Source organism: Neophocaena asiaeorientalis, unplaced genomic scaffold (genome assembly GCF_003031525.2).
Source record: "Neophocaena asiaeorientalis asiaeorientalis breed wild unplaced genomic scaffold, Neophocaena_asiaeorientalis_V1.1 scaffold627, whole genome shotgun sequence".
NCBI classification, from domain to species: Eukaryota; Metazoa; Chordata; class Mammalia; order Artiodactyla; family Phocoenidae; genus Neophocaena; species Neophocaena asiaeorientalis.
This window is the reverse complement of record NW_020174427.1, coordinates 1,993,088-2,008,642: the sequence shown is the minus strand read 5'-3', so window position 1 is coordinate 2,008,642 and position 15,555 is coordinate 1,993,088. Positions and strand designations below refer to the sequence as shown.

Below are 15,555 nucleotides of genomic sequence, written 5' to 3'. Positions count from 1 at the left end.
TCATGACGGAGGCCAAAACATATCCAGGTCAGGTGACTATCATCGTGCCCAGAGAGCAGTAGACTCCACTTTTGCTTTAAGGGAACCATAAATCAAATGCCTTCTCTCCCAGATTTCTGAAGTGTTCTGTGGTTAAATCTGGCTAAAATACACTGCTAAAAATGGCATTTTGTTCACAGAAGCTAACAAAGAAGCAAAGTTTATGCTTAATTCCCCTGACATGAACCAGCAAGCAAAAGGGAATGCAGTGATGTGGGGGAAAGGAAGGACTGCAGCCACTCCTCATTTTTCCAGCTTGACTCCCGTGTGTTACGACTGGTTCCAGAAAAGTAGAAATAGAGAGGTTAGTGGAAGTTTGCTTGGTGTAAGAGATAAAATGAGAAGTGGTGAAGAGAATCGGAAAATATTACTTTAATTAGAAACAAAGACGAGGGACTTCCCTGGTAGTCCAGTGGTTAAGAATCCATCTTCCAATGCAGGGGACACAGGTTTGATCCCTGGTCAGGGAAGTAGGATCCCACAGTCCATGGGGCAACTACTGAGCCCATGCACCACAACTAAAGAGAAGTCCATGAGCTGCAATGAAGAGTCCGCACACCGCAATGAAGGATCCCACATGCCGCAACAAGGATCCCGTGTGCTGCAACTAAGGATCCCGTGTGCTGCAACTAAGGTTCCCATGTGCTGCAACTAAGGTTCCCATATGCTGCAACTAAGAATCGATGCAGCCAAATAAATAAATATTTAAAATTTAAAAAAACCACAAAGGGGCTTCCCTGGTGGCGCAGTGGTTGAGAGTCTGCCTGCCAATGCAGGGGACACGGGTTCGGGCCTAAAAAAAAAAAAAAAAAAAAAAAAAAAAAAAAAAAAAACCACAAAGAAGAAAATCTCAGACCCATTAGGATGGCTACTATCAAAAAACCCAGAAAATACCAAGTGTTGGAGAGGATGTGGAGAATCTGCAACCACTGTGCATTGTGGGTGGGAATGTAAAATGATGCCAGTCCTATGGAAATAGTATAATGATTCCTCAAATATTTTAAAATAGAATACCATATGATCCAGCAATCCCACTTCTGGGCATATATGCTAAGAACTGAAAACAGGAACTCAAAGAGATGTTTGCACACCTATGTTCACAGCAGCATTATTCAAAATAGCCAAGAGGTAGAAGCAACCCAGTGTCCATCGATGGATGAATGGATAAACAAAATATATGCTAGATACATACAATGGAATATTATTCAGCCTTAAAAAGGAAGGAAATCCTGTCACATGTTATAACATTGATGAACCTTGATGACATTATGCTAAGTGAAATAAGCCAGTTTCACTGGCTTAAGAATAATAATAAGAAAAAAGACAAATACTGTATGATTCCACTTGAATTTGACTGTACCTAGAGCAGTCAAATTCACAGAGGCAGAGAGTAGAATGGTGGTTGACGAGGACTGGAAGGAAGGAGTGATGGGGAGTTGTTGTTTACTGGGTACAAAGTTTTAGTTTTGCAGAATGAAAAAGTTGTGGAGATCTGTTGAACAACAGTGTGACTAGGCCTAACACTGCTGAGTTGCACACTTAAAAATGATGAAGACGGTAAAATTTATGTTACGTGTTTTTAACACAGTTAAAAATAAAACATTATTTTAAGAAAAAGAAAAGGAAAACCTAAATGAAACCTCACTGCCCAGATTAACCTTATACTAATGACCAAGCTCTATGCTTATACAGTCCGATGGTTTCCCATGCCCGTAAGGTCCAAACCTTTTAGAACAGCACCGGTAGTCAACAAATGTTTAATGTCAGACAGATCACGTCACTCTTCTGCTGAGAATCTTCCAGAGGTCTTCAAAGGACTGGCATTGTCTCCCCAGCCTGCATTCCCACTTCTCTGTCCTCATCTCCTTTCACTTTCCTCTCAGTCACTCCACCCCAGCCTCCTGGCTTCCTGACTGTTCCCTGACCCACTGGGCATGTCCTCCCTGTAGGGCCTTTACAATGGGTTGACACCTCTGCCTGGAATTTTCCTCTCTCAGATTCCCTCCTGGCTCACTACCTGACCTCCTTCAGGCCTTTGATCAAAAACTCCCTTCTGGAAATGCCCTTTCTTAACCATCCTTGGAATTGCACCCCAGTCCATCTCTACCCCAGCACCCACTAACCCGTCCCATCTTTATTTTTCTCCATCATGCTTACTACCAGGTAATATATATTTTATTTATTTGTTTGGTCTTTGTCTCTTCACTGGAATCTAAGCTCCATAAGGGCTAGTATTATTTTACTCTTTTATTCACTGCTTTAAAAAAATCCTCAGCACCTTGAGCAGTGCCAACCCATCGTGGACTTCCAATAAATAGTTGTCCAATTAATTAAATGATTGAGTGACCACAGAAAGCACTTGCAATCTAAGATGATTGAATACTTTCTAATTATAATCCAAATCTTTTCCCTGTGACCACTATCCTGGGCTTGGGGGAAAAAAATTGCAGTACAAGCTCTTTTTTGTCTTCACTGCCCAGAATGTAACCTGTACTCAGTAGCAACTGATTGCTGTTTTTTGGTTGGCACACTCTAATCATTTCCTGTCGGAAATTAAAGCAAAGGTCATGTTGGATAAGCACTCAGTTAAGTCTTTAGATGAGGGCAATATATAAACAGACGACTTAGTCCATGTGCGTAGTTAACTCTCACATTACTTTGCAGATTGCTTTAACACTGTGGTAACATGATTCCTGCTAACTTGCTACCTGTATCCCATTATGAGTCTCAGTCTTTTAGTAAGCCCCCTCCCGACATTTGATTGTGAAAAATTTTCAACAGTGTAGGCAAATTGAAAGACTTTACAGTTAATCTCTATATACCTGTCCCCTAGATTCTACTGTTAACATTTGAGCATACTTGTTTAACAATTAACTGTGCATCTATCCATCTCTAATTTGGGGGAGGGGGGCTGGGTACAGTGTACTGCATGGATGACACATGACAAGGTAGGGCTCCTCAGCCCCTCCGTGTCTTCAGGGGTCTGGGATGGAAACTGTGTTTAGGATGGGAGATTCTCAGTGTGTTCAGGTGGGGCAAGGAACCCTCAACAGCTGAGGGCCTCTCTCTTGCTCTCATGATCTCACTGGGGCTGGTGGTCCAGGGGGCTCTTACTCCTCAGAGGCCCCATGGACTATAAGTCGTACCACTCTGTTGCTGTAGCCAAATTCATTGTCATACCAGGAAATGAGCTTGACAAAGCAGTCATTGAGGGCAATGCCAACCCCGGCACTGAAGGTGGGAGAGTGGGTGTCACTGTTAAAGTTGCAGGGGCCAACCTGGTCCTCAGTGTAACCCAGGGTGCTCTTTAGGGGGACCTCTGATGCTTGCTTCACCACCTTCTTGATGTCATTTTGGGCTGCTTTCCCTAGATGGCAGGTTTGATCCGTGACCAACATGTTGGGGGTGGAGACATGGAAGACCATCCTGTGAACTTCCCATTCAGCCCCTGGATGACCTTGCCCACAGCCTCGGCAGTGCCAGTAGGAGCAGGGCAGCCCCACAGCCATCACACCACAGCTGCCCAGAGGGGACGTACATGGTCTTCTGGGTGGCAGTGATGGCACAGATGGTGTTCACGAGTTCTGGTTTTCCTTAACCCTAGGGCAGTAGTTCTCAACTAGAGATGATCTGGGGCCCTGGGGGACATTTGGCAATATCTGGAGACATTTTTGATTGTCACAAGTTGGGGATGGGTGCTACTGACAGCTAGCAGGAAGAGGACAGTATGCAGTACACATCCTAAAATGCTCAAGACAGCTCCCCTTCCCCCAGCCCTCAGTCCCCACAAAGAGAGCCCAACAAGTCAATAGTGCCAAGGTTAAGAAACCCTACCCTGGGGCATAGTCCTTAAGATTCTCAACTGAAAACTGGAGTATTAACCATGGCTCCTCCTCTCTGGCAGGTCTTGTACTGCAGTTTTTGTCTCCCCAGTGCTGTAAGCCTGCCAATCCTTTGTTTACCCTTATAGCCTCGCAATAGCTACTTTCTGCTTGGCGGTTTTGCCTATTGTCCTGCGTATACACAGTTTACGAATCAGCATATGTTTTCAGTGGAAAAAACAGTGTTGAATGTTGGTATCACGTATGCAGGATCTTGGCCCCTGAATGCCTGCCTGCTTTGGTTGGCTTCTGATACCTTAAAAAGCCTGTTGTTTGTTTGCTTATTTATCCATTTTGGTTGTTGTTATTACTGGTTTGCATTTTATCCAGCTTTTATATTTTTTCTTGTTGGCATGGTTATTAGGATCCAAGCTACTCTGTCATAACCAGAATTGTAAGTCTGCTATGCATACATGCAACCGAGTCAGTTTAACTTCATTTTGAAAGTCTTTCAGTTAACAAATCTCCAATGATTATTCTGACCCCCCAGTTATTTGAATAAAAACATGTTTAGGTTTTATTTTCTGCCCAGATATATGATAGGTGAAAATATTTAAATGATAATATACCTTTCAAATATTTGCTCAGTGTAGAAAATTTAGAAAAAAACAGAAAGGGTAAAGAAAAAAAATTTTTAAATATATATTTTCCATCACCCAAAACAGCCGTCAACAAAGTTTGTTATTGTTCCTTTCAGTGTTTCCTCTGTACATTCCTAACGATGTTTTATTCAGGACTAACTCATAGGCCTTTATTAATTTATTTTGCATTTTTAAACAGTTTTATTGAAGTATAAGTTATGTACCATAATATTCACTTGCTTTAAGTGTGCAGTTCAATGATTTTTAGTAAATTTACAGAGTTGTACAACCATCGCCACAATCCGATTGTAGGACATTTCCATCCCACCAAAAGGAATGTCTATTTACAGTAACTCCTTGTTTTAGTAGGTTGGCATTTCTCCCCTGGTTTAGCCTGTAACTTGTGGTCAACTCTGGTTTTCTGTTTCTCATGAGCTCTTACAGGGTGCCAAGGGAAGGCAAGAAAGAGGTGGGCATCTTCTGGGAGGGAAAGGCCAGGGACGGACCTGTGTCTGACAGCCAGTGTGGCAGCCATGGAGATGCACTGGTCAGGTCTCCCTTTGGGAGAACACATGGTGGGGAGTGTGGGTGGCTGACAGCCCACAGCTGTGCAAGGTCCCCTGGGCTCCTTCAGCCAATGACTGAGCATGTGGGGGTGATAGAGCCAGAGGATGCAGGACTTCTCTAAGGCAGTATTTGCTGCCAACCCAATTGGAAAATGGGCAGAAGACCTAAAGACACCTCCAAAGAAGATATACAGATGGCCAATAGGCACATGAAAAGACGCTCAACATCACTAACTATTAGAGAAATGCAAATCAAAACTACAATGAAGTACCACCTCATACCAGTCAGAATGGCCATCATTTAAAAGTCTACCAATAATAAATGCTGGCGAGGGTGTGGAGAAAAGGAAACCCTCTTACACTCTTGGTGGGAATGTAAACTGGTGCAGCCACTATGGAGAACAGTATGGAGATTCCTCAAAAAACTAACAGTAGAGTTGCCATATGATCCAGCAATCCCACTCCTGGGCATATATCCAGACAAAACTATAATTCGAAAAGATACATACACCCCTGTGTTCATAGCAGCACTCTTCACAATAGTCAAGACATGGAAACAACCTAAATGTCCATCAACAGATGAATGGATAAAGAAGATGTGGTGTTTATATACAATGGAATACTCAGCCATAAAAAAGAATGAAATAATGCCATTTGCAGCAACATGGATGGATGTAGAGATTATCACACTAAGTGAAGTAAGTCAAAAAGAGAAAGACAAATACCATATGATATCACTTATATGTGGAATCTAAAATGTGGCCCAAATGAACCTATCTGTGAAACAGAAACAGACTCACAGACATTGAGAACAGACTTGTGGTTGCCAAGGGGGAGGGGGGTTGGGAAGGGATGGACTGGGAGTTCGGGGTTAGCAGATGCAAACTATTACATACAGAAGGGATAAACAACAAGGTCCTACTATATAGCACAGGGAACTACATTCAATGTCCTGGGATGAACCATAATAGAAAAGAATATAAAAAAGAATGTACATACGTGTATAACTGAGTCACTTTGCTGTATAGCAGAAAGTAAAACAACATTGTAAATCAACTATACTCCAATTTTTTAAAAAATAGGAGGCATATTGTAACATGGAAAGCAGTACGTGACAAGAAAGAAATAAGACTTTTCCTATCGGTGGCCCCTCACACTAGAGCAGATGACCCCTTGGGTCAGGAGTACTTCAAGTGTGGCTGATGTGAGGAAAGCCATAGACCGATCGCTTTGAGACTCACACTAAATTCCATCACCAGCATGGGAACAGTCCTCTCCAGCCAATATGGCAGATGCAAAGTTTAAAAAGCTTGGGTTGGCAAGAATGCGAGTGAAAAATAAATTCCAGCAGAGTCCTGGTGATTGTGTCATTTGTTGACTGACATCTGAAAATCCTTGGCAGTGTTTTAGGGCATATTTTGCTTTAACAAGTAGGGAAGATGCTTTAATTGGTGCCCTTTATTTATAATTTTTGTCATTCATGTCTGTGGAAAATTCCAACATCTTCCACGTTACATCATTTCTGGACATTTGGCAGCATACCAGACCAGCAACTGTTTCAATAGAGAGAAATCTCTTCCCTCACTCAGCAAACATATTTCACTGCTTGAAAGATTGCTCTCCATGAATACTACCTGATAAATCTTAATATGATTTTATAGATTATAGCTATCCCTCTCATAACTGGTTTTTCTATCATCCCATTTTTAAGGGTTAGTCAACATTTAATGAGTGCTCATGGATGTCAAATTCCATATGAAACAGGACTGGGTTTGCTCAAGGGTGATAAGAAACAGATGTGGTCTTTGTACACAGAATGCATTATTTTTATTTTTTGAAATCAGAATTTAAAAATTAATTTTACCAGGGTGACCTATTTATTCTTTTATTTATTTTCTATTTATTTTAAAATTTATTTTCTATTTATTTATTTTATTTTCTATTTTTTTATTGTGGTAAAATATATATAACATAAAATTTGCCATTTTAACCATTTTAAAGCATGCAGTAGCATTAATTATATTGACAGTGTTGTCCAATCATCACCGCCATCTATTCCAAAAACTTTTCATCACTCCAAGCAGAAACTCTGTAATCATTAAACAATAACTTCCCATTTCCCAGGCAGCCACCATTCTACTTTCTGCCTCCATGAATTTGCCTAGTCTAAGTATTTCATATAAGTGGAATCCTATAATATAAGCTTCTGGCTTATTTCACTGAGCATAATGTTTTCAAGGTTCATCCATTTATGATACATGTTGGATCATGTATCAGGATTCATTTCTTTTTATGGCTGAATAATATTCCATTGTATGTATATACCATATTTTGCTTATCCATTCATCTGTTGATGGACATTTGGGTTCTTTACATCTTTTGACTATTGTGAATAATGCTGCAATGAACATTGGCATAGAAGTGTCTGTTTGACTCCCGCCTTTCGATTCTTTACGGTATATGCCTAGAAGTGAAATTGCTGGGTCTTATGGCAATTCTGTGTTTAGCTTTTGAGAAACCATCAAACTGTTTTCCGCAGAAGCTGTACCATTTTACATTCTTACCAGCAATGTACAAGGGTCCCAATTTCTCCACATCCTCACCCATGCTTGTTAGTTTCTGTTGCTGTTGTTCTCATTGCCATCCTAGTGAGTGTGAAATAGTATCTCATTGTGGTTTTGATTTGCATTTCCTTAATGGCTGGTGATGCCGAACATATTTTCATGTGCTTATTAGCCACTTATATAGCTTCTTTGGAGAAATATCTATTCAAATCCTTTGCCCATTTTTTAATTGGCTGTTTTATTGTTGGGTAGTAAGAGTTCATTCTATATTCTAGATACTAGACATCTACCAGATACATGACTTGTAAAAATTTTCTTCAGTTCTGTATGTTTTCTTTTAAATTTCTTGATAATGTCCTTTTATGCATAAACGTCTTTAATTCTGATGAAGTCCAATTTATCTATTTTTTCTTTTGTTGTTTGTGCATTTGATGTGATATCTAAGAACCTACTGCCTGAGAACCAACTGAATAGCACAGGGAACTCTACTTGATGCTCTGTGGTGATCTAAATGGGAAGGAAATCCAAGGAGGAGGGGATATATGTATATGTGTGGCTGATTCACTTTGCTGTACAGCAGAAACTAACATAACATTGTAAAGCAACTATACTCCAATAAAAAAAATAAAAGAATCCATTGCCAAATCTGAGATAATGGAGATTTACTCCTATGTTTTATTTGAAGAGTTTTATAGTTTTAGATCTTCCATTTAGGCCATTCATCTATTCTGAGTTAATTTTTTTATATGGTGTGAGATGGGAGTCCAGCTCTACTCTTTCACACATGGATATCCATTTGTTGGAGCCTATTTTTCTCCCACTGAATGGTCTTCACATTCTTGTTGAAAACCACTTGGCCATAGATGCATATTTATTTTTGGACTCTCAATTTTATGCCACTGGTCTATGTGTCTATCCTTATGCTAGTACTGCATTGCTTTGGAAATTGTAGCCTTGTAGTGAGTTTTGAAATCAAGAAGTGTGAGTACCCTACCTTCATTCTTTTTCAATATTGTTTTGGCTATTTGAGATCCTTTGCACTTCCATATGAATTTGAGGATTGGCTTTTCAATTTCTGCAAAAAAAAAAAAAGCCACTGACATTTTGATCAGGATTGCACGGACTCTGTCAATTTGGGAAGTATTGACATCTTAACAATGTAAGTCCTCCAACCCATGAACACAGCATGTCTTTCCATTTATTTAGGGGTTCTTTCACTTCTTTGAGCAATATTTTGCAGTTTTCAGAGCACAAGTCTTACATCTTCTTGGTTAACTTCATTCCTAAGCATTTTATTCTTTCTGATGCTGTTGTAAATAGAAGTTTAAAAATTCAGCCTTTTTGAGTGGACAGTCTGATGAATTTATAAACAGTAAATTTATACTGTTATGCAAGGCTCATCACAATCTAGTTTTAGAATACATGCATCACCCCAAAAAGTTCCCTTCTGTGTATCTGCAGTCAATCCTTGCTCTCACCTCCTTATCCCAGGCAACCTGTGATCTGTTCTCTGTCTCTATAGTTTTTTATGTTTTAGACATATAAGTAGGTGCTTATATTTATATAAAATGCAACTATAAACAATGCATCATCTGCCTCTCTGTTCCCTTTTTCTCTCTCTTTCACCCAGGACAAAAAACCATCCAGCTTAGGACTCAAAATGAAAAGCTGCTCAACATCACTAATTATTAGAGAAATGCAAATCAAAACTACAATGAGGTATCACCTCACACCAGTCAGAATGGGCATCATCAGAAAATCTACAAACAAATGCTGGAGAGGGTGTGGAGAAAAGGGAACCCTCTTGCACTGTTGGTGGGAATGTAAACTGATACAGCCACTATGGAGAACAGTATGGAGGTTCCTGAAAAAACTAAAAATAGAATTACCATATGATCCAGCAATCCCACTACTGGGCATACACTCAGAGAAAATCATAATTCAAAAAGACACATGCACCCCAATGTTCATTGCAGCAGTATTTACAATAGCCAGGTCATGGAAGCAACCTAAGTGCCCATCGACAGAAGAATGGATCAAGAAGTTGTGGTACATATATACAATGGAATATTACTCAGCCATAAAAAGGAACGAAATTGGGTCATTTGTAGAGACATGGATGGATCTAGAGACTGTCATACAGAGTGACATAAGTCAGAAAGAGAAAAACAAATATCGTATATTAATGCATGTATGTGGAACCTAGAAAAATGGTACAGATGAACTGGTTTGCAGGGCAGAAGTTGAGACACAGATGTAGAGAATAAATGTATGGACACCAAGGCGGGAAAACCGCGGTGGCGTGGGGATGGTGGTGTGCTGAATTGGGCGATTGGGATTGACATGTATACACTGATGTATATAAAATTACTCTGACCTTCAAAATTGTAAGGTAATAAATTCATGTCGTTTAAGCCACTAAGTGGTAATTTGTTACAGCAGTAATAGGAAACTAATCATAAATTTTGAAAAGCTAACATCCAATTTGCCTTCACTGCATAAGAAAAGGAATTACCCAGTGGATGTGACCATTTTAAAGAACATTCAGTCAAGTGAGCATTTAGTTGGTAATCTTGAAATGGGTCCTTTACAATATCATATGAACTGTAATGAATTTTGTCCTATGATAAATTAGTGATAAATGATCCATTTTAACAGAAGGAGAAGAGTCATTTTAAGAGTCATGCCTTTTAGTGGCCTCTTTTCCTGGAAAAGTGGATACTAAATGCTTTATTCCAGAGATTTACTGTGATGCCCTGTTTTATCATGGATAATAATAGATGACACCCTATCTTTATAGTGGGGAATATATCATGTTTTTTTCTGGCTTAATATTTAATACATTTTCTCTTCACTTTGGATGTGATGGCCATGATGGGTTAAGGCCCCCTCAGAGCTGGGCCGTTATTATTTGTAGTAGCAACAATAACAACAGCAGCAGCAACAACAATGATAATAAATGTCCATTTATTATGAGCCATATACTATGTTAGGCACTTACATTTATCTCATATAATCTATATAACTTTAGAAGTAAGTATTCTTATCCAAATTTTACAGGTAATTGAAGCTCAGGAACCTGATGTAACTTGTCCAAGATCATACAACTAATCAGTGGAAGAACTAGAATTGAATTAAGAGACATGTGCTTCTAAGTCTCACGATCCTCATTGCTACAAAACACTGCTCCTTGGGGCTTCCCTGGTGGCGCAGTGGTTGAGAGTCCGCCTGCCGATGCAGGGGACGCGGGTTCGTGTCCCGGCCCGGGAAGATCCCACATGCCGCAGAGCGGCTGGGCCCATGAGCCGTGGCCGCTGAGCCTGCGCGTCTGGAGCCTGTGCTCCGCAGCGGGAGAGGCCACAACAGTGAGAGGCCCGCGTACCGCAAACAAAAACAACATCAAAAACAAAAACACTGCTCCTCAATAGTGCTAACAGGGATGGCACTAGGCAAAAGTAATGAAAAGACAGAATTTTACCTTTAATATGACTCCAGTGCCTCTACTCCCATATAAGGAAGAGGCAGACCTAATGTCTTAAAGCAAAGAAATGGCTCTAATAATGGGCGGATAGTTAGCAGCATTCAGACATGTTGGTGTATCTCTATTTTCACGTCATGCAAGTAGCCACCATTTTGGCTATGATGAGAAGCATCTCGGGGTTACTCTTCTTACTAAATAGTAGGTTCTGGTTACTAGTTGCACAATGGACTTTTGAATAGCTGAAAAGAAAGGTCTCTCTACAGCTTCACAGGAGGGAAGACTGCTGGATGTTGCACAAACTTTTCTGAATCAGAATCCACAGGTTCCCACTTTAATGTTTTCCAATGTTGATATTTAAATGGCACAGCAGTTTGTGTTACCAGTACAAATAGTCCACTTCAATTAGGGAACCCAAGGTGGTTGTTAGGCAAGGGGATTTTCCCCATAGTAGTATATTACTGTCATATATTCTCTGTGCTTGTAGAAGTTGCTCAGAAAATGGTGCAGAGTAGTGGTGATGAAGATTTACTTCATGTTTAGCAATAGTTTGTTACAAGGAGGAATTTCAGATTTCAAAGAGTTTGTTACATAAGAATTTCAAATTGTTTCATGCACAGTAAATCTTCCAAATAATCCTCTGTGGAAGCCAAAAAAAACCCCAAAACAACAACATACATCCTGGCCTGTCCAAATGACCTCATCTCTTATAGCACCCACTAGTTACCAAATAAGAAAATCCTGGCTCATCCTTATGTCAGAGGAAGATATCAATAACCAGGCTAACCAGAGCAGCTCTGAGTGGGTTAGTTCTTGAGAAAACACCAATGGGTATGTCTTCCAGGTATCTGAGGCTGGTGATTATGTGCTGAGTTTCTATTGGACAAATCTACTGCAAAGAGAGACTCAGAAGGACCGAGGACTGTTATGGGTTCTTTCACTGCATTGAAAACCCCAAATTACAGACATTGTCCAGCCACTGTTTAGAATCCATTAGAAACTGCTGTGTGTGGCTAGCTTATTAGAATAAAGTCATGCTGGGAGTGAGGTTCAAAAGCTGCAATTGTGTGAAATGTGAGGTTGCATTATTGTAAAGTGAATGAAATGAAAATAGCAGCTGGGCAGAGGATGAGAGCCAATCACCAGCTGCCAATACTGGATTTAAATATAGCTCCACAGTCCAAACCTAAACCCTCAGGATGATGGCCCAGGCATCATAGTAACTACACAGTTTCCTATACTCCCCTTTCCCCTGGAGCCTTTGTTGATCTTCCCTTTGAATTCCCAAGACACCATATTTTGTGTGTTGGTTCAACAGTTCTCCTAAGGAGGTCCAATCCATTGCTAATAATGACTCAAAGTGCTTTCACTGGCTCAGATAAAAAGCTCAGTTACATTAACCTACTTCTTCCTGCCAAATACAAAGGCAATGCAAGGCTCAGATGTTACTAGGAGTTGCTAAGCACTTTGCTATTCAAAAGAATAAGACCAGGTTTCTAAGAAGACATCAAAACCTCTTATCCTGAGGTTTATAAATTGTTCAAAGGGTGGGAGATGGGGTTGTACTTTTCATTGGGATGAGGGACTGAGAACCTGGAAGTTTGAATTGTCTGAAATTAACTGGGTAAATATTGAATCAGAATTCATTTGAGTTGTTGCTGTATCCTTGTCAGCTCTCAAGGATACAACAAATATTTATTAAGGACCTGTTATTTGCCAGGCTTTGTTCTAGGTGCTGAGGATAGAGCAGTGAACAAAATGGACAGAAGATCCCTGCTTCTCTCTCATTCTGGTGGGAGAAGACACACAATAAATGAAACAAATAAATTAAATATAAGTGGTACATGGTACTAAGGAGGAAACTAAAACAGAGGAGGGACAGAGAGTTCTAGGTGAGGAGGGATAATCAATGGCTATGATTTTAAATAGAGTGGCCAATAAATCCAAAACAATTAAGAAAATGATAATAGGAACATACATATCGATAACTACCTTAAATGTAAATGGAATAATGCTCCAACCAAATGACATAGACTGGCTGAATGGATACAAAAACAAGACCCGTATATATGCTGTCTACAAGAGACTCACTTCAGACTGAGGGACACATACAGACTGAAAGTGAGGGGACGGAAAAAGATATTCCAAATGGAAATCAAAAGAAAGCTGGAGTAGCAATTCTCACATCAGACAAAATAGACTTTAAAATAAAGACTATTACAAGAGACAAAGAAGGACTCTACATGATGATCAAGGGATCAACCCAAGAAGAAGATATAACAATTGTAAATATTTATGCACCTAGCATAGGAGCACCTCAATATATAAGGCAAATGCTAACAGCCATAAAAGGGGAAATCGACAGTAACACAATCATAGTAGGGGACTTTAACACCCCACTTTCACCAATGGACAGATCATCCAAAATGAAAATAAATAAGGAAACACAAGCTTTAAATGATACATTAAACAAGATGGACTTAATTTATATTTATAGGACATTCCATCCAAAAACAACATAATACACATTCTTCTAGTGCTCATGGAACATTCTCCAGGATAGATCATATCTTGGGTCACAAATCAAGCCGTGGTAAATTTAAGAAAACTGAAACTGTATCAAGTATCTTTTCCGACGACAGTGCTATGAGACTAGATATCAATTACAGGATTAAATATAAGTGGTACATGGTACTAAGGAGGAAACTAAAACAGAGGAGGGACAGAGAGTTCTAGGTGAGGAGGGATAATCAATGGCTATGATTTTAAATAGAGTGGCCAATAAATCCAAAACAATTAAGAAAATGATAATAGGAACATACATATCGATAACTACCTTAAATGTAAATGGAATAATGCTCCAACCAAATGACATAGACTGGCTGAATGGATACAAAAACAAGACCCGTATATATGCTGTCTACAAGAGACTCACTTCAGACTGAGGGACACATACAGACTGAAAGTGAGGGGACGGAAAAAGATATTCCAAATGGAAATCAAAAGAAAGCTGGAGTAGCAATTCTCACATCAGACAAAATAGACTTTAAAATAAAGACTATTACAAGAGACAAAGAAGGACTCTACATGATGATCAAGGGATCAACCCAAGAAGAAGATATAACAATTGTAAATATTTATGCACCTAGCATAGGAGCACCTCAATATATAAGGCAAATGCTAACAGCCATAAAAGGGGAAATCGACAGTAACACAATCATAGTAGGGGACTTTAACACCCCACTTTCACCAATGGACAGATCATCCAAAATGAAAATAAATAAGGAAACACAAGCTTTAAATGATACATTAAACAAGATGGACTTAATTTATATTTATAGGACATTCCATCCAAAAACAACATAATACACATTCTTCTAGTGCTCATGGAACATTCTCCAGGATAGATCATATCTTGGGTCACAAATCAAGCCGTGGTAAATTTAAGAAAACTGAAACTGTATCAAGTATCTTTTCCGACGACAGTGCTATGAGACTAGATATCAATTACAGGAAAAAAAAAACTGTAAAAAATACAAACACATGTAAGCTAAACAATACACTACTAAATAACCAAGAGATCACTGAAGAAATCAAAGAAATAATCAAAGAATATCTAGAAACAAATGACAAGTACCTATGGGATGCAGGAAAAGCACTTCTAACAGGGAAGTAATACAATTTTAGCAATACAATCCTACATTAAGAAACATGAAACATCTCAAATAAACAACCTAACCATACACCTAAAGCAATTAGAGAAAGAAGAACAAAATAAACCCAAAGTTAGCAGAAGGAAAGAAATCATAAAGATCAGATCAGGAATAAATGAAAAATAAATGGAGGAAATGATAGCAAAGATCAATAAAACTAAAAGCTGGTTCTTTGAGAAGATAACCAAAATTGATAAACCATTAGCCAGACTCATCAAGAAAAAAAAGGGAGAAGACTCAAATCAATAGAATTAGAAATGAAAAAGGAGAAGTAACAACGGACACTGCAGAAATATAAAGGATCATGAGAGATTACTACAAGCAACTATATGCCAATAAAATGGACAACCTGGAAGAAATGGACAAATTCTTAGAAAAGCACAACCTTCCAAGGCTGAATCAGGAAGAAATAGAAAATATAAACAGAACAATCACAAGCACTGAAATTGCGAATGTGATTTAAAATTTTCCAACAAACAAAAGCCCAGGACCCGATGGCTTCACAGGTGAATTCTATCAAATATTTCAAGAAGAGCTAACGCCCATCCTTCTCAAACTCTTCCAAAATATAGCAGAGGGAGGAACACTCCCAAACCCATTCTACGAGGCCACCATCACCCTGATACCAAAACCAGACAAAGATGTCACAAAGAAAGAAAACTACAGGCCAATATCACTGATGAACATAGATGCAAAAATCCTCAACAAAGTACTAGCAAACAGAATCCAACAG

The 15,555-nt window shown here is 39.2% G+C and overlaps 1 pseudogene; it reads right to left on the bottom strand.

Annotated features, from left to right (window-relative positions):
- Nucleotides 1–3,149: 3,149 nt before the first annotated feature.
- LOC112407446 (glyceraldehyde-3-phosphate dehydrogenase pseudogene) overlaps nucleotides 3,150–15,555 on the bottom strand; it is a 28,908-nt pseudogene continuing 16,502 nt past the window's right edge.